We start from the raw sequence: 24,154 nt of genomic DNA, 5'->3' as shown, positions 1-24,154 counted from the left end.
GGTTGAGAGTGAGACTTATACAGGTCAGAGTAGAAATCATGGAATACATCTAGGATTTTGACAGGGTTGGCTGTAGGGGGTTGGCCTGATATCCTGATTTTAGGCATAGTGAGAGTTCTGAATCTGGGAGAGTTTCGCAGCAAGTAATGGCCCCATTTTGTTTGCGTGAGTATAGAATTTATTACCGCTCCATCGTATTACTTTTTCTGCCTGTGTAGTAAGAGCAAGGTTAAGATCCAATCTAGCTTTATCTAATATGGTTATAGGAACCTTGGAGGGATCCCATTTATGACTAGTTCGTAGGGCTGTATTTTCAGCTTCCAAACGCTCTGTCAGCCATACGATCTCGTTTGGTCTGAGTGGAAATTTGAATGATTTTGCCCTGAATGTAAGTCTTGTGGGCAGCCCAGAGCACCTCGTTTGAGACATCACCTATATCATTGAGAGAAAAATATTCCCTAAGTGCATTATTTAATGTTTCAATTGAAGCTGGATTTGACAGAATGGACTCCATGAGTTTCCAATGACCCTGTTTCCTACCTGAAACATCTTTGATCTTTGATGTGAGCATTAACTATAAAAGGAAGCAGGGGTGTAGGAGTAAGAATATGGTTTATTCTAGCATATGTATTGTGAGGATGTGAATAATGCGTGAAATCCCTTTTTAGAAGGGTTTAATTCCCTCCAAGTATCAGTAAGATTATGGGCCAAAATTATTTTGGCAATTTTGTGTCTTTCTTTGGTTGGGCGAGTCATTTGGTCTTTGAGAGGCTTAGATTTATCAAGAGCCTGATCGAATGCTGCATTTGAATCTCCCCCTAAAATCACTGTACCTACTAACATGGGTTAAGGGTGTTCATAATGGTCCTAAAAAAAGGCAGCTTAAGATCTGTTGGGGGCATATTAGGAAATTAAGGAATAGAGGTTTCCTTCTATCGTGCCTTGTATTAATAGAATTCTCCCTTCGAATCAATGTATTCAAATGATTTTTCAAATTTACAATGCAAAAAATAATGGCAACCCCATTTGTTTTATTTTCTGCATTAGCTAGGTGAAATTGAGGAAAATGTGGGTGTATGTATTTGGGACTATACCGTATAGGAAAGTGTGTTTCTTGGAGCAAAAGTATATCTAATTTGAGTGATTTGTAGTCCCAACATTTTTCTCCGCTTGATTGGGGAATTCAAACCTTGGACATTGTGGGAGGCTATTTTAAGGTAGGTTTGTGAACTAGCCATGGGGACCCGGAGAGGCATACCCGCTTTCAACGTCCCCACTCACTCTTAGTAGTCTTCTAATTGGAAGCATTTCAGGAGTATCTCCCAACAAGTAGCAAGAGAGCAAGGTATCCATCTGCAATCTAGGGATATTAAGTTCTGCAATAAAGGAGAAGGTTAGGCAATTAGGAAAACATAAAATAAAATAATGGAGTAAAGAGAAAGGGAAAAGGTTAAAGAAAAGTCTAACATGTAGAACCAGGATTCAGGAGGGGAGACACCTCCTGAATCCTTACAACAAGGACAAAAAGAAGTCTGACCTGGGGAGATCAGACAACCTAACCCTCAGAGGCCCGTAGGTTTCCAAGTGGTAGGTGGAGGCACATGTGGACCACCCATGTACAGGGTGCCCATACCATAAAGAAAATTGCTAAGGTTAGCACAGTGAAACATTTGTGTACAAAAAATTTGTAAAATAAATTTAAAGTAAGTCTATAAAAGTCTGAAAAACTGTAGAGCAGACGTGGAGAACAAAATGAACTTGGGAAAAGGGGATCCCCTGAAAATGGTCACAGACAGGTCTGTGATCAGACTCTAGGTCTGAGATAAGAGTGGTGTTGTGGAAGGAGAAAGATCTCGGTCAGGTAGGACCATTCATTGTCTTTGGTTTTCTTCATCTTTCCTTAGTTCCAAAGGGGAGATTGGGGACTTGTTGGAGTTGGTCTTTTGGTTGAACCAGTGCTGGTTGTGGAGGTATCCATATCAGCCTCGTGGGAGATGAGCTTTAGTTGTAACAATATGCATTCTCCCTCCTGAAGGTTAGCGAAGGAGTATGATCTTCCATTGACAGAAAACTTGACTGCAAAAGGTAAAGTCCATCTATATTTGATTTCTTTCTGCGTCAAGACTAGTAGTAATGGTTTTAGTGCTCTTCTATGTTGAACTGTGGAGGGAGAGAGATCCACAAATGGCTGGATAGGGTGTCCCTGGCACAATACTTGGGAAGCAGATCTGGCCTGTTTCATGACCTCTTCCTTTACTGAATAATAATGAGGCTCGACAATAATGTGTCTGGGTTTTCCATCCTTCCTGGGGGGTCCGAGGGCTCTGTGGGCCCTGTCTATCAAGTCGGTGCTGGGGGACATCGGGTAGCATTGTTTTGATCAGATCCTGGACTGCAGAGGAAACATCTAGCACAGTGTCAGGTAACCCTTTGATTCTAATGTTGTACCTTCGGGACCTGTTCTCCAGGTCATCAATTCTGGAGATGGCGTAATCAAGTTGCTTCTGGATTGTGGATAAATGTTTGGAATGTTGCTTAGAAGCAGACTCTGTTTCTTCCAGTTTATGTTCTATTGTATCTATCCCTTCTCCTAGATTTTGGAAATCAGTTTTCAGATCCCCAGTAATTTTTGCCGCTGTTTGAGCCAGTCCCCTATCCAGAAGTTCTGAAAATTTCTGGAATTTTCCTCCATTTGAAAAGCCTGATCTCTGAGGTGAGTTTCTGACAGAAATAAGCTGTTCTGAGCTGTAGCATTATTCCTCATGGAGGAGTAGGGAGAGCCAGATACAGACTGACTTTTAAGGGGTTCAGTGGAGATTTGTGAGGGGAAAAGTACTTGGGGACCTGCCTAGGTTTCTGAGGCGAAATTTTGAGCCGCTGAGGTAATTACCTGCCTGTGTTCTGTGAGGCAGAGCGCACTGGAGGCTATATGCCGCTCTGTGGCGGCCATCTTGGATTCTTCGTCTGTGAGAACGGATTCAAAATACAGCTGTAAATGCCCCAAAAACCAAAAATAAAACCTGGAGGGATGTTCCCAAACTTGTCATGAACCTGCTCATTAATTTTGGTGCAAACCGTTCGCCGTGCCGGATAATACAGGCACCGCTGCACACAGCTGGAGCGGAGCTCTTGACTCAAGCAGCCATTCTCAGAGCCCCGCGCATGCGCACTCAAAGGGAGATATCTTATCACATTTATTATTAGCAGTGCCAATTTCCCTGTTTTTATTACATATAATACATTTTTTTGTTTTGGGTTTAACTACTTGCTGCCAAATCACATACATGTACAGTGCCTATAAAAAGTCTACACACCCCTATTAAAATGTCAGGTTTCTGTGATGTAAAAGAAATGAGACAAAGATAGATTATTTTAGAACTTTTTTTTTTTTAGAAATCTTTTGGAGGGGGTTAACTAAAAATACAAAAATAAAATAATGTGGTTGCATAAGTGTGCACACCCTCTTTTATAACTGGGGATGTAGCTGTGTTCAGAATTAAGCAATCACGCTGAAACTCGTGTTAAATAGGAGTCAGTACACACCTGCCATCATTTTAAAGTGCCTCTGATTAGCCCCAAATAAGGTTCAGCTGTTCTAGTAGGTCTTTTCTGACATTTTCTTAGTTGCATTTCCTACAGCAAAAAGCCATGGTCCGCAGAGAGCTTCCAAAGCATCAGAGGGATCTCATTGTTAAAAGGTATCAGTCAGGAGAATGGTACAAAGGAATTTCCAAGGCATTAGATATACCATGGAACACAGTGAAGAACGTCATCATAAAGTTGAGAAAATATGGCACAACAGTGACATTACCAAGACCTGGATGTCCCTCCAAAATTGATGAGAAGAAAACTGGTCAGGGAGACTGCCAAGAGGCCTACAGCAACATTAAAGGAGCTGCAGGAATATCTGGCAAGTATTGGCCTTGTGCTACATGTGACAACAATCTCCTGTATGATGAGAAGAAATTGATGAGAAGAAAACTGGTCAGGGAGACTGCCAAGAGGCCTACAGCAACATTAAAGGAGCTGCAGGAATATCTGGCAAGTACTGGCTGTGTGCTACATGTGACAACAATCTCCTGTATTCTTCATATGTCTGGGCTATGGGGTAGTGTGGCAAGACGGAAGCCTTTTCTTACAAAGAAAAACATGCAAGCCCGGATAAATTTTGCAAAAACGCATCTGAAGTCTCCCAAAAGCATGTGGGAAAATGTGTTATGGTATGATGAAACCAAGGTTGAAATTTTTGGCCATAATTCCAAAAGATATGTTTGGCGCAAAAACAACACTGCACATCACCAAATGAACACCATACCCACAGTGAAGCATGGTGGTGGCAGCATCATGCTTTGGGGCTGTTTTTCTTCAGCTGGAATAGGGGCCTTATTCAAGGTAGAGGGAATTATGAACTGTTCCAAATACCGGTCAATATTGGCTTCTGCTAGAAAGCTGAACGTGAAGAGGAACTTCATCTTTCAGCATGACAACGACCCAAAGCATACATCCAAATCAACAAAGAATGGATTCACCAGAAGAAGATTAACATTTTGGAATGGTCCAGCTAGAGCCCAGACCTGAATCCGATTGAAAATCTGTGGGGTGATTTGAGGAGGGCTGTGCACAGGAGATGTCCTCACAATCTGACAGATTTGTAATGTTTTTGCAAAGAAGAGTGGGCAAATATTGCCAAGTCAAGATGTGCCATGCTGATGGACTCATACCCAAAAAGACTCTGTGAGTGCTGTAATAAAATCAAAAGTATTAGTTTAAGGGTGTGCACACTTATGCAACCATATTATTTTATTTTTTTATTTTAACTTCCCTCCACCTGAAAGATTTCAGTTTGTTGTTCAACTGAGTTGTACAGTTTATAGGTCACATTTAGCCCAGGTTCACACTAATGCAAGTTAGAATTCGTGTGAGTTCAGCTAAATTTGGGGATGATTTGACAGACATCTGTGTGGGTTCATGCACAGATGTCTACTCAAATCACCCCTGAAGTTGCCAAAAGTAATGCAGGAACTACTTTTGGGAATCGGTGCAGCTCCGCCCCTGAAGTTGCCAAAAGTAGTGCAGGAACTACTTTTGGGAATCGGTGCGGCTCAGCACTGATTCGGACGGTACCATTGTCGGCAACTTTTTATATCCCATTGTACGTGATAGACTTCAAATGGTTATGCCCCTGTATAATTTTCTTGAGCTGGCGATGGTGTACGAAGTAAAAGAAATCCTAGCTGCTGTATAGCTTTTACAGAGGTGGTAGAAAGGGGTAACCCCTGCCGCCCTTGGGTGCCTCTCTGGGCTTTCCCATCCCAGCAGTTGCGCTGGCATACAATAGAGGTGTTCGGAGACAAGATTGTCTCCGATCATTTCTATGGTCTTGGAAGACCGGAAGCGACAAGCATTTTCATCACTTCCGATTATGGCAGGTGTAAACACTGCCATTTTTTTTTTCTGAAAAGCATGAGATCATTTTTGGGTTTTTCTGTTTTTTTTTTTTTTTTATTTTTTTTAATCTCATGCTTTCAAGGGTAGAGGAGAGATCTGGGATTTTTTTCTTTTTGTTAATTAACCACTGGTCCATAGCCAAATGACGGCTACAGCGCGGCTCGATAACTCTGGGAGGGTGTACATTGACGTCCTCCCAGAATCTCGCTCCCGTGCGTCCCTTGTGGGGTGCGCACACGGGAGTGTCCGCGACTGTCGGGTCCAGGGGACCTGGTGGATCACAGTAAATGGTCGCTGATGGCGGCCGTTTACCACGTTATCGCTCCGTAAATGACAGAGTGATCACTTGTAAATAAACTGGTGTCATATCTGGTTCCTCTCTCCCCTCTCTGTACCGATTGGTAGAGTGTGAGTGGAGAGGGGAGAGATCGGTTGCTGTGGGCTGGATCTGTACTGCCCACAGTGCTGCTCTGTGCCCATTGCAGCCTCATCCATCCAGCCATCCCTCTGTCATACTCATCCATCCATGCTCAGCCATCCATACTCAGCAATACTCATCCATCCATCCATGCTCAGCCATCCCTCTGTCATACTCATCCATCCATCCACACTCAGCAATTCTCATCCATCCATACTCAGCAATACTCATCCATTCATGCTCAGCAATAATCATCCATCCATGCTCAGCCATCCATACTCAGCAATACTAATCCATCCATCCATGCTCAGCCATCTATACTCAGCAATACTCATCCATCCATCCATGCTCAGCCATCCCATCCACCCTCAGCTATACTCAGAAGTACCCAGCCATAACCAGCCATACCCAGTTTTGGTATGTGCATGCTATGTGTTAGAAATATTGTATAAATGGACAACTTAGTGTTAAAAAAAAAAATGCGTTTTTTTATTTTCTTTCCACATTTTCCAAAAACTTGTAGAAAAAAATGACATGTTCAAAAGACTCATTATGCTTCATAGATTATACGTTGGGCTGTTTTTTTTCAAAAATGGGGTCATTTTTGGGGCGTTTCCATTGTCCTGGTGCTCCAGGGCCTTCAAAAGTGCAAGAGGTAGTCAGGAAATTAGATGTGTAATTTATGCTCCTAGAACACCTGAAGGTGCTCCCTGCATGTTGGACCTCTCTGTGTGGCCACGCTGTGTAAAAGTCTCACACATGCAGTATCGCCATACTCAGGAGGAGTAGCAGAATATGTTTTGGGGTGTAATTTGTGGTATGCATATGCTGTGTGTGAGTAATAAACTGCTAATATGACAATTGTGTGGGGAAAAAAAGAAAAAAAATATCCTTTATTTTGCAAAGAATTGTGGGAAAAAAATTACAACTTCAAAAAACACACCATGCCTCTTAATACATTGGAATGTCTACTTTTGAAGAAAAATTTTATAACAGACACAAAGAAAAATGCATTTTCCTACAGAATTTTCAGTTTTTTTCTTTTATAGCGCAAAAATTAAAAAACCCAGCGGTGATTAAATACCACCAAAAGAAAGCTCTATTTGTGTGAAAAAAAGGACAAAAATTTCATATAGGTACAGTGTTGCATGGCTAATTTTGACTGAGTAATTGTCATTCAAAATGTGAGAGCACCGAAAGCTGAAAATTGGTCTGGTTAGGAAGGGGGTTTAGGTGCCCAGTGGTCAAGTGGTTTAAAATAATAAAAAAACATTTTTTAAAGCATCCCACCCCCCCCATGTTCACGCACAGAGGCAAACGCATATGTAAACGGTGTTCGCACCACGTATGAGCTATCACCGCAAACGTTCTAGAGAGAGCAATAATTCAATCGCTAGACCTCCTCTGTAACTCTAAACTGATAAAATATAAAAAATGTTTAAAGCATCGCCTTTAAGTATCAGAGTTTGTTACCATTCCACGAGCGCATGCAATTTTAAAGCGTGACTTGTTGGGTATCTATTTACTTTGCATAATATCATCTTTTGTATTTTACCCAAAAATTGGGTCATCCTGATTGGTACTCCTTACCAGACCAAATTATCGTCCATAACCAGCATCACATTTTTTGGTTTTAACATCCCGCTCTCATCAACAGTTACAAATCTTGGTGTAAAAATAGACTTCCAACTCACTTTTGAAGCCCATATAAATCACCTATGTAAGACCTCTTTCTACAACCTCCGTAAAATCTCTAAACTCCATCCGATTCTTTCCCTCTCAGATGCCAAAAAGCTAGTTCATGCCTTTGTCTCCTCCAGACTGGACTACTGTAACGCACTTCTTATTGGGATTCCTAGAAAGAGTCTGCAGAGGCTTCAGTACGTCCAAAACTCTGCAGCAAGGATCCTGACAAGAGTGCGGAAACATGAGCACATTACCCCTATTCTCCACTCACTCCACTGGCTTCCTGTCTCCGCCAGGATTGAGTATAAGGTTTTCCTTCTAACACATCATTGCATCCATGGACATGCCCCCCTCCCCTCCCCCCTCAAAGAACTTCTCAAACCACAAAACCCAACACGTTCCCTCCGTTCCACTCATTCAAACTTTCTTCATATAACCAGAACAAGACTCTGGACAATGGGAGACAGGGTGTTTTGTGCAGCTGCACTGCGCCTGTGGAATGCCCTACCTGACACCTTGAGGGCTCCTCAATCCATTGATTTTGTTTTAAAAAAGGTCTTAAGATATTTCTTTTTAGCAAAGCCTTTTGTCTCTTTTAGATGTTTCGTTTCATTGTAAAAACTGCTCATTTTTCTGTTTCTTTTTAACCTGTAGCACTTTGAGATCTTTTGATGAAAAGGGCACTGTAAATAAAATGTATTATTATTATTGAATATTATTTATTTATTTATTTTTTTTTGGGCATTAAAATTCATGTGTATTTTCTTAAAAAAAAATTGCATTTGAAAAACAGCTGCAAAAGAACCATGTGACATAAAAAATTGCAACAACCACTATTGTATTCTCTAAGGCCTCTGCAAAAAAATATATATGTTTGGTGGTTCTAAGTAATTTTCTAGCAAACAATACTTTTACTTGTAAACAAAAAGTGTCAGAAAAGGCCTGGTCTTCAAGTGGTTAATACTGCTTTAAAACTCTTCAAATGCTTCTTGGTAACCTGGGAGTAGCTGAATTAACCCCTGATAAGTTGGAAATATATATAGTCCTTTTACATCGGACATACACTATATTACCAACAGTATTGTGATGCCTGCCTTTCCACGCACATGAACTTTAATGGCATCCCAGTCTTAGTCCGTAGGGTTCAATATTGAGTTGGCCCACCCTTTGCAGCTATAACAGCTTCAACTCTTCTATGAAGGCTGTCCACCAAGTTTAGGAGTGTATCTATGGGAATGTTTGATCATTCTTCCAGAAGCGCATTTGTGAGGGCAGGCACTGATGTGGAATAGAAGGTCTGGCTCGCAGTCTCTGCTCTAATTCATCCCAAAAGTGTTCTATCAAATTGAGGTCAGAACTCTGTGCAGGCCAGTCAAATTCCTTTACCCCAAACTCTCTCATCCATGTCTTTATGGACCTTGCTTAGTGCACTGTGCTGAACTCTCCTTTCCATAAGTAAGTTCCTGTCCCATTCGAGGTGATATATCCTGATTCTGTGTTCTCTTGATGTCTGATTGTTGCACCTTGAAAACTAGTCGGACCCAATAGGGAGAACAAACTAACCTTCACTTCACGAAAGCTGAGTGGGCTGCATATCATTAAATACAGATGGATAATGAAAAGTAATCTATGGATACAATGTGTCTTTAAATTTCTCCTATTTGTGATGAATAGAAGGGATGCAATCCTTCATCTTCCAGATCTCGTTTATTTTGACAAACCATATTGATGGAGGACTAATCTGTTTCCACAATGCCAGGATGCGAGCATTGTGAACCATCAAGCACAATTTATTGCATGACACCAGGATCCCCCTTCTTCCTTTTTTTTTTTTTTTGTGAAATGGCAAGATTGTTTCAGGACGTTTACCCAAGATGATTCAAGAGATATATTAAAGTTGAACTTCAGTCAGAAAAGTCCTGTTAGATCACCTCACGTTGGTCTCTTTTGCAGGTATAGCTATGGAAAACATTAACCACTTGCTGCCCGCCCGCCATCATATGACGGCGGGACGGTGCAGCTGTTGTTCTGGGCTGCCGTCATATGACGGCGCAGCCTTCCAGGCAGCCCAGGGGGCGCGGCATCGCTCGGGTCCCAGTGCGCGTGCGATGTCCGCCGGGCACCCGCGATTGCCCAGTAACCGAGCAGGACCGTGGATCTGTGTGTGTAAACACACAGATCCACGTCCTGTCAGATGGGAGGAGACCGATGGTATGTTCCTTGTACAGAGGAACACCGATCGGTCTCCTACCCTTGTGAATCCCCTCCCCCCACAGTTAGAATCACTCCCTAGCAACACATTAACCCCTACAACGCCCCCTCCTGGTTAACCCCTTCATTGCCAGTCACATTTATACAGTAATCGATGCATTTTTATAGCACGGATCGATGTATAAATGTGAATGGTCCCAAAAATGTGTCAAAATTGTCCGATGTGTCCGCCGCAATATCGCAGTCACGATAAAAATCGCAGATCGCCACCATTACTAGTAAAAAAAAATAAATAATAAAAATGCTATAAATCTATCCTCTTATTTTGTAGACGCTATAACTTTTGCGCAAACCAATAAATATATGCTTATTGCAATATTTTTTACCAAAAATATGTAAAAGAATATGTATCGGCCTAAACTGAGGAAAAAATTTGTTTAAAAAAAATTTGGATACTTATAGCAAAAAGTAAAAAATATTGTTTTTTTTTTTCAAACTTGTCACTCTTGTTTTGTTTATAGCACAAGAAATAAAAACTGCAGAGGTGATCAAATACCATCAAAAAAGAAAGCTCTATTAGTGGGGAAAAAATGATAAAAATTTCATTTGGGTACAGTGTAGTATGACCGCGCAATTGTTATTCAAAGTGCGACAGCACTGAAAGCTGAAAATTGGCTTGGGCAGGAAGGGGGTGAAAATGCCCTGTATGGAAGTACTTAAAAATAAGCGCCTATACTGTCTAAAATCCATAGTTGCATAGTCTGGCTGAAAAAAGAAACAAGTCCACAAAGTTCAATCCACAGAGAAAAAATAAACAAATCACACACAAATCGAAAACCTCCTATATCCACAGTTGATCCAGAAGAAAGCAAAAATAAACCCAATAAAGGGCTGCTGTGCCCACGTGGACGCAGGGAAACCACAGAGATGTGAACCTAGCCTTGGTGTTTTGTAAATACACAGCAGATTCTTGTGTAAGCACATGACACTAAAAAAACAACTACGTGCATGTTTTTACGAGTCGACAAATACTAATGTATTTCATGGTTTATAAAGTTTATTTTTTATCCAGGGTCCTCCGGGAACACCTATAATATTGTATGTGGTGACCACTGTAACTTATAACCCTGCAAATGTCATAGAACTAAATCTATAGGTGCCCATAGACATTTTAATTACGGTCTTGCAAGGCATTCTGTGGATTACTAGCAGACATTGCTGGCTGAGGCTTGTTGGGAGAAGGGGTGAGTGGAAATATTGGAAAACAATATGCTGTTAATGTTATATACACCCTGATAATACAGTTACGGAGGTATCTGCAATGCACCTGCCCTATTCCATGGGTTAAACATAAGTTGTACAAGGTGGCTATTTGTATATAAGGGCCTTGCATCTAGGAAGAATTCCTGAGGGCAGTTGGTGTATACCTATGTGTATCATCACCCTGAAATTACTTTGCTAGTATATAATCCCCACTATTCTTTTAGGCTCGGTTCACACCTAAACTGGCCGCGGATCGCACAGGAACGCTGTCCCTCCCTGTTCTCCGTTTCAGTGATGAATCGGGGCCGAATCTTTGCCTGAATTCGGCCCTGAATGGAGCCAAAGACACACAGCTTTTCTGTGCAGTGCACTCCGCAGCCACCCCGGAGATATGTGAACCGGCTCCATAGAGAGACGGTCACATTCTCCTGCTATGCGAATTGGATGCAGGGAAAACCCCCACATCCAATTCGCATAGTTGTGAACCCAGCCTCAAAGCTGAATCCTGGGGTTAGAAAACATCAGTGCTTCCTACCACTTGCTCCCCATAACAATAATAATAATAATAATAATTCTTCTAAGACCCTGATTAAAGCAGTATTAAAGCCAGTGGCAAACATTTATTATATTGCTGCTTTACCAATTCTTAGATGTGATAGCTGTATTAGATTTCTTTTTTTTAGGCTTTCTTTATTCTATTTTCACCTGGCGATACAGCCAGTAAGTCTGCTGTTTCTCAATAGAAAAGCTATCTTGGAGTTACAGGGATGAATACATTAACAATGGTGGGGTGATTAAAATAATCAGAATTTATTTATGTAAATCCTTTATCCCAAAAGGAACAAAACTGTTGCTGACTGCTTATAAAGTATTAGCTGGAGTTCAGCTTCAGTTTGTTAGATGCACTAGCAGATTTAAATACACTAACACCCCCTCCCCCCCCAGATTTACAGTGTTGCTGTCCAAAGGTGCTCCTATGCACCTTCATTCAGAGCGGGGGTGCTCTAATACAGAAGGTGTGTTACTGGGAAGATCGCCAGGTGAAAACAGAGGAAAAGCCTAAAAAAAGAAAACGAATGCAGCCATCACATCCAATGGTTAATGAGCTGCTATATAGTACATATTTTTGCACATATTTGGTGTATATCTTAAAACGGAACTCCAGTAATAAGCTTTTTTTTTTTTTTTTGCTTACATTGGGCTAGTTTGGTTACATGTAACTATCCATGTGTCACATCCGGAGCTGGGGATTCTGAAATTTACTCTAGTAGTCTGTGCTATATGCAGTCATCTCCGTTCTGTTCAGAGTGCTCCCGGAACACAGGGGGTCACCCGCTCCCCTCTACTATTCAGCAAACATCTTTTTATGTTCTTTTTTTTTTCAATGTGTACAAGTGCACAAGGTAGGGAGGAGGAGCAGAGGACATCACAATCGTCACCTTGTTCTTATTAAAATATTACAAGAAATATCTGAATGTTCGAGGTAAGAGAGCAAAGTAAAAAAAACAAGTCGCTCCAGCAATGACAGAACAGTGCTTCCTGTATGCAGCACATACTACAGTACATCCCTAAATTTCAGCATCCCCAGTAGCCCTCCTGGAGTCTAGCTTTAAGGCTACATTTTAGGTAAATCGGAGCAGCCATTCCGCACTGGACCTGGACACTAGCTGCTATTGCTAAAGCAATGGTGCCTATTACAGTTATTACCAGCTTCCACAGGGATTGGCCAAGTATGGTACATACAGTATCTCACAAAAGTGAGTACACCCCTCGCATTTTTGCAAATGTTTTATTCTATCTTTTCATGTGACAACACTGAAGAAACGACACTTTGCTACAATGTAAAGTAGTGAGTGTACAGCTTGTATAACAGTGTAAATTTGCTGTCCTCTCAAAATAACTCAACACACAGCCAACAATGTCTAAACCGCTGGCAACAAAAGTGAGTACACTCTAAGTGAAAATGTCCAAATTGGGCCCAATTGGCCATTTTCCCTCCCGGTGTCATGTGACTCATTAGTGTTACAAGGTGAATGGGCAGCAGGTGTGCTAAATTTGGTGTTATCGCTCTCACTCTCTCATACTGGTCAGTGGACGGCAAATTTACACTGTTTTATACAAGCTGTACACTCACTACTTTACATTGTAGCAAAGTGTAATTTCTTCAGTGTTGTCACATGAAAAGATGAAAAGAATAAAATATTTACAAAAATGTGAGGGGTGTACTCACTTTTGTGAGATACTGTACATACTTGCATTGGTCCACGTAGTAGAGAATGGAAGCTCTACTTGAAAAGCAAAATTCAAGAGTTTTAAAAACTGACAAACTTGAATCTGTCCTAAAATTTATTTGTTTTTTTCAGCTTTTTTGTAATGCATAATTATGTGTTCACTTTGCCCAAATTATAGGATTTATTACAGCGCCATCAATTTACATATACAGTTGTGCACATAAGTTCACATACCCTGGCAGAATTTATGATTTCTTGGCCATTTTTCAGAGAATATGAATGATAACACAAAAACTTTTCTTTCACTCATGGTTAGTGTTTGTCTGAAGCCATTTATTATCAACTGTGTTTACTCTTTTTAAATCATGATGGCAACAGAAACTACCCAAATGACCCAGATAAAAAGTTTACTTTACTTAATACCGTGTATTGCCCCTTTAACATCAATGACAGCTTGAAGTCTTTTGTGGTATTTGTGGATGAGGCTCTTTATTTTTTCAGATGGTAAAGCTGCCCATTCCTCTTGGCAAAAAGCCTCAAGTTCCTGTTCTTGGGCTGTCTTGCATGAACTGCACGTTTGAGATCTCCCCAGAGTGGCTCAATGATATTAAGGTCAGGAGACTGAGATGGCCACTCCAGAACCTTCACTTTATTTTGCTGTAGCTAATGTCAGGTCAACTTTCCCTTGTGTTTTGGATCATTGTCATGTTGGAATGTCCAAGTACGTCCCATGCGCAAATTCCTGGCTGATGAATGCAAATGTTCCTCCAGTATTTTTTGATAACATACTGCATTCATCTTGCTATCAAATTTGACCAAATTTCCTTTGCAGCTCAAACATCCCCAAAACATCAGCGATCCACCTCCGTGTTTCACAGTAGGAATGGTGTACCTTTCATCATAGGCCTTGTTGACTCCTCTTCAAATGTAGCGTTTATGGTTGTGGCCAAAAAGCTCAATTTTGGTTTCATCACTCCAAATGACTTTGTGCCAGAAGGTTTGAGGCTTGTCTCTGTGCTGTTTGGCGTATTGTAAGCGGGATACTTTGTGGCATTTGCGTAGTAATGGCTTTCTTCTGGTGACTTGACCACGTGGCCCATCTTTCATGTGCCTCCTTATTGTGCATCTTGAAACAGCCACACCACATGTTTTTAGAGAGTCCTGTATTTCACCTGAAGTTATTTATGGGTTTTTCTTTGCATCCCAAACAATTTTCCTGGCAGTTGTGGCTGAAATATTAGTTGGTCTACCTGACCGTGGTTTGGTTTCAATAGAACCCCTCATTTTCCACTTCTTGATTAGAGTTTGAACACTGCTGATTGGCATTCTCAATTCCTTGGATATCTTTTTATATCCCTTTCCTGATTTTTTTATACAGTTCAACTACCTTTTCCCGCAGATCCTTTGACAATTCTTTTGCTTTCCCCATGACTCAGAATCCAGAAACTTCAGTGCAGCACTGGATGAAAGATGCAAGGGTCTGTCAGGAGTCCAGAAACTCATTGACCTTTAATATACACACACACACACACACACACACAATAATTACAAGCAAACAGATCACAGGTGAGGATGGTTCCCTTTAATAGCCATTCAAACCCCTTTGTGTCAATTTGTGTGCATGTTATCAGGCCAAAATCACCAGGGTATGTCAACTTTTGATCAGGGTGATTTGGGTAGTTTCTGTTGCCTTTATGATTTAAAAAGAGTAAACACAGTTGATTGATAATTAATGGCTTCAGCCAAACCCTAACCATGATTGAAAGAAATGTTTTTGTGTTATCATTCATATTCTCTGAAAAATGGCCAAGAAATCATAAATTACGCCAGGGTATGTAAATTTATGAGCACAACTGTATATTGCACATTCACATCAGTCCCTGCCCTCAAGGAGCTTATAATCTAAGGTACCTAACTCACATTCATACATACACATACTAGTTTAGACAGGAGCCAATTAACCTACCAGCATGTCTTTGGAGGAAACTGGAGTACCCAGAGGAAACCTACGCAGGCACAGGGAAACATGCAAACTCCAGGAAGGTAGTATTGTGGTTGGATTAGAACTGATGATCCTAGTGCTGCTAGGCAGAAGTGCTAACCACTTAACCACTGTGCTGCCCATAGGATAGAAGCCGAATAAAATCTAGTGCTAGTCTAAATTTATATAAGAGCACTATTGTCAATCATAGTATTGATTGCCGATGGGGATACAGCTAGCAATAGACTGACAAACTAGCAGCAGTGAGCATAACAAATAAAATGCAGTTTATCACAGATCTTTGTGAATATAAAGTACTATAAATTGAGAATAAACATTTCATTGTGGGCACAAGTTCAAAGTTTAGCTTACTTTACTTTTGGGGAAGTTTGGGATATCGCAATCAATTCAATATGTTGTTGTGATGAGGAATTATCACTTGCAATCAGTGAGCACAGAAACATTGATAAATACATACTAGTTAAGTAATGGGTTGGGAAGGGAGGTGAGAATTTTCAATCTTTCTTAGTAAATATAGCTTTCAAAAAGCAGGTAAATGCTGCATTTGTCATTTGACCATCTAAATAACCCATGCAGTTTTCTGAGCATATCATAGCAGGAACTGGAATGAACTTCTACAAAGTATAGGCAGTATTAGCTATAAAACTGTAAATAGTGACATCTACAGGCATGAACACCACATATTAAGTGTATGTGAAGGAAAACTCCTTAACTGCGGAAAAGACAGCAATAAAAACCTGACAGGTGTCCTAGTCCTTCTCCACTCTCTTCAAAACTAAAAAAAGGAAAGCTTTACCTTTTTAGTTGTACTTCCATTCTGTGCAATAAGAGGTAAAAAATCTTCCATGATCTGCTTCCCCTAGTCCCACCTTAAATACTTACCTTGCTCCTCTTTCGATCCAGCGCTGTGTCTGTCTGGAGCAGCACTGCTGTCTCCATCTTCACACAGGACACAGAGGCAGCAGCAGGAGCCAATGCTATCAATTAAATCCTGTGAGGGAGGCGGGGATCAAGGGCAGGGTCAAGCTGCGTCCTGGTTTATGGACACACAAACTCTGACTTGGGAGCAAACCTGCACGAGTGCCCCCATAGCACGCACCTTGCTATGGGGGCTCTCAGAAGACAAGGAGCAGAGGGTGCTGGCGAGGGACCCCAGAAGAGGAGATAAGGGACCACTCTGTTCAATACCATTGCACAGAGCAGGTAACTAAAACATGTTTATTATTTAAGACAAAAAAATAAACCTTTACAACAGCTTTAAGCTTGCTAGAATCTATGCGACTCCCTGTTCAACTGGCTGGATCGCCCTGCCATCACCTTCCCACTTTAACCGATTTCGACTAAAAAAAAATTGAAGGAGCCAGGCAGAAAATTGTGAACTGCACAAGAGATGTATCCAATAGTATGCAGCCAGTGTTGGGGTATTCTGATAGCTGCTGGTGCCGGCTCTCGAAATACAATAGCCGCAATAGATTTATCCATCTGCATGATGTAGCAAATCTAACTGTGTATGGCCAGTTCAACTGCTTTCGGACCGCCCCACGTACATTTACTGTGGCAGGGGGGCCTGGGTGCGCAAAATCACGTACCTCTAAGTGATTTAGTGCACGCGGTTTAGGGGGCGCGCACTGCCGGCATGCCGCTCCCGCTGTAATTGAACACAGCGGGAGCCAATGGCCGCCATGACCCACCAATCGTTCCCAGGAGAGATGGATTACATCTGTGATCCGATGTTAACAACTGTCAGGGAGGAAGAGGGAGAGATCGTGTTTCAGCTAAGCTAAATCAAGATCTCTCTTTTCCTCCAGTGAATCCACTCCCCACACAAACACCTCCACAGGGAACACATTTAACCCCTTGATCGCCTCCTAGTGTTAACCCCTTCCCTGCCAGTGTCATTTATACAGGGATCAGTGCATTTTTTTTTTTTTAGAACTGATCACTGTATTGATGGCACTGGTCCCCAAAAAGTGTCACTTAGTGTCAGATTTGTCTGCTGCAATGTCGCAGTCCTGCTAAAAATCGCAGACCGTCGCCATTGCCAATAAAAAAAAGTCCCTAAATCTATCCCATAGTTTGTAGACGCTATAACTTTTGTGCAAACCAATCAATATACGATTTATTGGCACTTTTTTTTACAAAAAATATGTAGAATGCATATTGGCCTAAAATAATGAAGAAATTTATGTTTGTATTTATTTATTCTTTGGATATGTTTATAGCGCAAAAAATAAAAACCGCAGAGGTAATCAAATACTACCAAAAGAAAGCTCTATTTGTGGGGGGAAAAAAGACATCAATTTTATTTGGGTACAGTCTCGCACGACCGCACAATTGTCAGGTAAAGCGACGCAGTGCAATATCGCAAAAAAATGGCCTGGTCAGGAAGTGGGTAACACCTTCCGGGGCTGAAGTGGTTAACAGATTCACAGATTAGAGAAAACAATGGTCCTCATTTCTAAAAGTTTCTGAAATACACGGAACACTGCAAAGGTAGAAACCAACCTCTTTCCTAGCTTGAGCTGAAAAAAGAAAGGATTTTATTGGTGCGATACATGCAAACGACTGCAGCTCCCATCAGCCTGTCATTGCTTTGTACAGGTTCCTGAACATTGTTTGCCTACACCGTTTTATCCCAGCCAGAAGAATCCACTGATTCTTGCTGCAGGAATATGTTTTATGCCCATAATCGCCAGTGTAAATAGTAGCCTTAACCTTGTTTTTTATTTATTTTTTTTTTTTTGTTTTTTTTTGTTTTGTTTTGTTTTCCCCCTCCTCCCTGATACAATTCTGCCCCTTCCTTTTGATTGCCTACTAAATGCACATCAATGGATTGGCTAGGAATGTCAACTTGCCTTACACTTTTTTTCCAAATTGGCTACTGATTGCAGGCTGCAATTTGAGGATAACAATGGTAAAGTATCTCCTAAACAGTAGTAGTCCAAGTCTTAAAATGGCAGTAAAGTAGTTTTTGGACATGTACCTACAGGTAAGCCTATAATAAGGAAATATTCCCACTAGATGCAGCTGGTGATGTCACCGTAGAGCTGCATGATTCTGGCCAAAATGAGAATCACAATTTTCTTTTTTACTTAGAATAAAGATCACAACTCTCTCACGATTCTCGCGGCATAACATCATCTTTCACATTACATTAAAATCAGGGGAAAATCGTGGGTGCATGTTTAAACGCCATTCCCCGCTCCATTGATGGGCATTTAAATGTAAGTTTTTTTCCTTTTTATACGTCGGCGTGTGTTCTACACCGATAAATACGGTATATAATGTTTGGGGGTTCTAAGTAATTTTCTAGCAGAAAATACTGATTTCAACTCGTAAGCAACAAGTGTCAGAAAAAGGTTTAGTCTTTTTAAGTGGTTAAACTGCCCTCATTTACAGACCAAAGTCCATTCCTTTGATCTAAAAGAACCAAGTGTTACAATGTTTCTCTCTATCTCTGCCTAAGCCATGTTGTGATAAACTTGGCAGGCTGCCTATTTTTTTTTGTTTTTGTTTTTTTTACAGCTGTCAGCTGTGAGCAGAGAACTCTTGATTCTTTAACGATTAATCATGCAGCTCTACGTCACTGGCGCATGCATTCCGAAGCCCTGGCATAGTGCTGGACCTAGTATGCGATGTATACTAACACACTATGCCATTGCCTTTGCAGGGAATTTTTTTTTTTTTTGCTAACCCTTTAAAAGGCGAAGCACCAGATTTTGCAACTGTTCTTGATAAGTAGTATTGTTAGACCAACAAGTATGAGTAGGCAATATATTTTCAGCATTGCTCACTCCACCCTGATACAGTGATAATTAAAAGCGCAGTGGTGAGTAATTCATAATTATAAATAGCACTTCAGGGAAGAAACTAAGGCAACTTTTTTTTTTTTTAACCTTTTGTATAGTGTAGATGGATTAGAATCTTGTTTAGTTTTTAATGTGGTCTGGGGCTCTAACAGTAATTTTCTCTCACATGTTGGGCTGACAACATTTACTAGACAGGAAGTATAGGAAACATTTTGAACAGGGACACACAGGAAGTGAGGAGAAATCTAACTGAGCCCTGGATAGCCGTAAAAACGAACAAAGGCTGTAAGCCTTCCTGACTTCAAAACGAAGAAACACGTTTTGGCATGACGTACAGTGCCTTGGAAAAAGTATTCATACCCCTTGAAATTTTTTTACTTTTGTCATGTTACAGCCAAAAACGTAAATGCATTTGTATTCAGCCCCCTTTACTCTGATACCTCTAACTAAAATCTAGTGGAACCAATTGCCTTCAGAAGTCACTTAATTAGTAAATAGAGTCCACCTGTGTGTAATTTAATCTCAGTATAAATACAGCTGTTCTGTAAAGCCCTCAGAGGTTTGTTGTTGATTGTTGTTGTTATTATAGTTATTTTGAAGTGGAAGGAGAATGGTAAATGTTTTTTACAAATAAATATCTGAAAAGTGTGGCGTGCATTTGTATTAGTCTCCCCTGAGTCAGTACTTTGTAGAACCACCTTTCGCTGCAATTACAGCTGCAAGTCTTTTTGGGTAGGTCTCTACCAGCTTTGCACAGCTAGAGAGTGAAACTTTTGCCCATTCTTCTTTGCAAAATAGCTCAAGCTCTGTCAGATTGGATGGAGAGCATCTGTGAACAGCAATATTTAAGTCTTGCCACAGGTTCTCAATTGGATTTAGGTCTGGACTTTGGGTCGTTCTAACACATGAATATGCTTTGATCTAAACTAGGGTCGCACTGATACCGATACTAGTATCGGTATAGGTGCTGATACCAAGCATTTGCATGAGTATCGGTACTTGTGCAAATGTTCAGATGCTTGATCCGATACCTCCGACTCCCCCGTGTGCTCCTCGCTCTCTCCGGGTCCCCCTCTGTCCTGGATCTGTCGAGATGGAGAGCGGAGGAAGGAGCCAGTAAATATGTAATTTACCTACTCCTTCCTTTTTCTGAATGAACAGTCAGTGATCACTGACTGTCCATTCATAACTGAGCAACGTAACCTGTTTGATGCTTTAGTTTATGAATGAACAGGAGCCTCAGTGCAGCTGAGGCTGCAGAGAAAGGGACTGGGGAATCTGTGTCCTCAGTTCCTTTCCCTGTATCAAAAGGGAGATGTCAGGGGTCTGTTTAGACCCCTGATATCTCACCAAAGCCACACAACAGGTCTAAAAAAAAATAAATAAAAAAGATTTTATTATAAATATTTAAAGGTTAAATTGTAAAAGTAATAACAAATAAAATAATAAAAACACTAACACCATCCACTCCCCCCCCTCCAAAAAAAAAAAGCATTGTCAAAAAAAAATTGTAAAAAATAAAATTGTAAAAAATAAAATTAAAATAAAAATCTTCAACGCCTCATCAGTGCTGCATATTAGTGCCACTGACACATTACATTAAAAAAAAAAAAAGAATCGGTATCGGCGAGTACTTGGGGAAAAAAAAGTATCAGTACTTGTACTCTGTCTTAAAAAAGTGGCATTGATGCAACCCTAACCTAAACCATTTCATTGTAGCTCTGACTGTATGAACCTCCACCACAGTCTCAAGTTTTTTTCAAGACTAGGTTTTCTTCTATGATTGTATTTGGCTCCATCCATCTTCCCATCAACTCTGACCAGCTTCCCTGTCCCTGCTGAAGAAAAGCATCCCCACGACATGATGCTGCCGCCACCATGTTTCACAGTGGGGATGATGTGTTCAGAGTGATGTGCAGTGTTAGTTTACCGCCATACATAGAGTTTTTTGCTTTTAGGCCAAAAAGTTCAATCTTGGTCTCATCTTACCAGAGCATCTTCTTCCACATGTTTGCTGTGTCCCCCACATGGCTTCTCGCAAACTGCAAACAGGACTTACGGCTTTCTATCAACAATGGCTTTCTTCTTGCCTCTCTTCCAGGCCAGATTTGTGGAGTGCACGACTAAGGCTGGGTTCACACCATTGCGAATCGGATGCAGCATCACCGCATCCAATTCGCAATAGCAGGAGATTTTGACCTGCTCTATATGGAGCTGGTTCACATATCCTCCGCAGCAGGTCCAGTGCGTTTTGGGCTTAAAATTCGGGCTGAAATCGGACCTGAAATGGTGAACCAGCATGCATCGGACCCCTGCTGTAAGCCACATGTGGCTCATATGTGAACCAAGCCTAATAGTTGTCCTGTGGACAGATTCTCCGACCTGAGCTGTGGATTTCTGCAGCTCCTCCAGAGTTACCATGGGCCTCTTGGCTGCTTCTCTGATTAATGCTCTCCTTGCCCGGCCTGTCAGTTTAGGTGGACGACCATGTCTTTGTAGGTTTGCAATTGTGCCATTTTCTTTCCATTTTCGGATGATAGATTGAACACTGCTCTGTGAGATGTTCAAATTTTGGGATACTTTTTTTTTTTTTTTAATAACCTAACCCTGCTTTAAACTTCTCCACAACTTTTTTTTCTTGACCTGTCTGGTGTGTTCCTTGGCCTTCATGATGCTGTTTGTTCACTAACAAACCTCTGGGGGCTTCACAGAACAGCTGTATTTATACTGAGATTAAATTACACAGAGGTGGACTCTATTTATTAATTAGGTGACTTCTGAAGGCAATTGGCTCCACTAGATATTAGTTAGGGGTATCAGAGTAAAGGGGGCTGAATACAAATGCACACCAAACTTTTCACATATTTATTTGTAAAAAAAATTCCTTTCACTTTACGTTTACGTTTTTTGTTAAATTACAAAATGGAAAATTTCAAGGGGTATGAATACTTTATCAAGGCACTGTATACTAAGAGCACTGTCTTCCATACTGTACAGCAGTTGGTCAGGCATTATCCAGGGTCAGCTTTTCCTTCTTCTTGGATCATCTTCTTGAGAGAGAACCTGGTGAAGGTGTTTATCGGGGGAGTATTGTGATACACTTGAACATACTTTCCTGTTGCTAGAACTAAGTAGTAGTGATCATAATCTGATCATGATTAAGCGAATTTGATTTGTGAAACGCGTCAACCTCTGCTGTGTCTGAATTGATGTTATCCACATGGATTTGAATTTATAATAAAGCTGTATTTTATTCCTCTACACCTTGGAGTATTGTCAACTCTTCATGTTTCTTTGGCTATCTATCCGGACCTCGGTCTGGACTTGCACCTGATGTTTGGGGGAAAGATAGCTCTCACCTGGAGCGGCACAGCCCTGCTTTCTCGTTTTGATGACTGAGGCAACTGCTATAATCCACAAGCATACTTGGATATTGTTGCAAACTTACCTCTGCCCTACTTCGGTGATTGCAGGTTTAGGATCCCCGTGACCACCACTACCATGTTCTCCGCTACTACTTCCGTGTCTGGTGTATTGTGTGTAAAGACATAGGATAGCCAATGATGTAACTGTAATTAAGCTGGCCCTACACATGTTTTTTTTTCTTTTTTTTTTTTTATCTTCAACTATGGGGTTTACAAAAAAAAAAGATCCCTCTATCCACTCGAGCAAGATGACCCGCACTGTTCTGTTGGCTGCAGCTGCTGTGTGAGGAAACTTTTCCAACATGTTCCTTTGACAGAAGTCAATCACACGATTGGCTTCTGTCAAGCTGGGTTGGCCACACACACACAGTTCGAAATCAAATATCATTTAGTGTATGGCTAGCTGTGTGTGTTTTTTTTTTTTCTTCAGGAAATAATTACTACTTTTTTCTGCCACTTGGTTACTAAAAATGCATACATACATAGTTGTAATTGATTAAAAAATTGTTTTCACATATCCACAATCTGTAAACATTAACTGAATTAATCAGTGAAGCTGCTCAGGTGCTTGGTGAAAAGTAAAATACCCATAACAAGCAAACAGAATCTTGTACTGGTATAAGTTTATTTAGTTCTGGTTCTATGTAGGTAATTCAGTAAACTCTGGGGCCAGCCAAGGTCCCTCCTGGGCACTCTGAGTGTCCAGTTTCACCTACACAGAGTGACGTGCCAAAAAGCGCTGTAAAAGCAGCAGATGTTAATGGGGGGGGGGGGAGCAGCTCAGCTTTTGCATCAGGGCCCACAAGCTTCATAGTACGCCTCTGATACCGTGCAAACATATTGTGTATAGCTTCACAGGCAAGGTTAATTGCTAACTTCAGTCTTTGGACTAATGTCCTAGCACAAAAACACAAACTACCCAAGTAGCCATGCTATTGTTACTTAGCTGATAACAAATCTATGAATCAGTTGGAAATGGGACAGGAAAGGGAACGTTCAAAGATTTCCCAACAACATTTCATGTTTATCTCACAAAAAGGGAGAAAATTGGCTTTGTTTCATTTTGAAACCAGTCAGAGTACCAAAGCATAATAAAAGAACATGAAAAGGAAATTTATAATGGTTTTGATACAAATGCATTGAACACATGTATTTTTAAAGCGGTATTAAACCACTGCTTTCAAAAAAAAATCCCCTGCAAGGCAATGGCATAATGTGGTAGTATGCATCACATACTAGCACATTATGAACTACTTACCTTAGAAAAAAGCCCTCCAGTGATGCGCTGTCACTGCGAATGGGGCTTCCATCCTCCGGCCTTCCTTCCAGTTTCAAGGGCTCCATGAGTGGCTGGGGCCACAATGACGTTATTCTTTGCTATGGTACGGACCTCTGAAGCTCCGGCATGATATGCCGGACCTTCAGAGCGCATGCGCTGGTGACGTCACCGGCTGCATCCAGTGTGAATATCTCCTAAACACCACAAGTTTAGGAGATATTCACTACACCTACAGGTAAGCCTTATTATAGGCTTACCTGTAGGTACAAGATCAAAAAATTTGTTAACAGCCACTTTAATTACTATTTATATATACAGTAGTTACATGGTTATTTATGCCAATACCATTTCCTATATTGCATTCGCTAAGATGCCCATCTAA

The 24,154-nt window shown here is 40.9% G+C and overlaps 1 protein-coding gene across 1 annotated transcript in view; it reads left to right on the top strand.

Moving 5' to 3' along the window:
* The window catches only part of LOC141128757 (serine incorporator 2-like), a 74,892-nt gene that overhangs the window by 21,335 nt on the left and 29,403 nt on the right, over positions 1–24,154 (top strand). The gene's annotated exons all lie outside the window — the stretch shown is intronic.

This window comes from Aquarana catesbeiana, linkage group LG02 (genome assembly GCF_042186555.1).
Source record: "Aquarana catesbeiana isolate 2022-GZ linkage group LG02, ASM4218655v1, whole genome shotgun sequence".
Classification (NCBI taxonomy): domain Eukaryota; kingdom Metazoa; phylum Chordata; class Amphibia; order Anura; family Ranidae; genus Aquarana; species Aquarana catesbeiana.
This window is presented reverse-complemented; position numbering and strand designations above follow the sequence as displayed.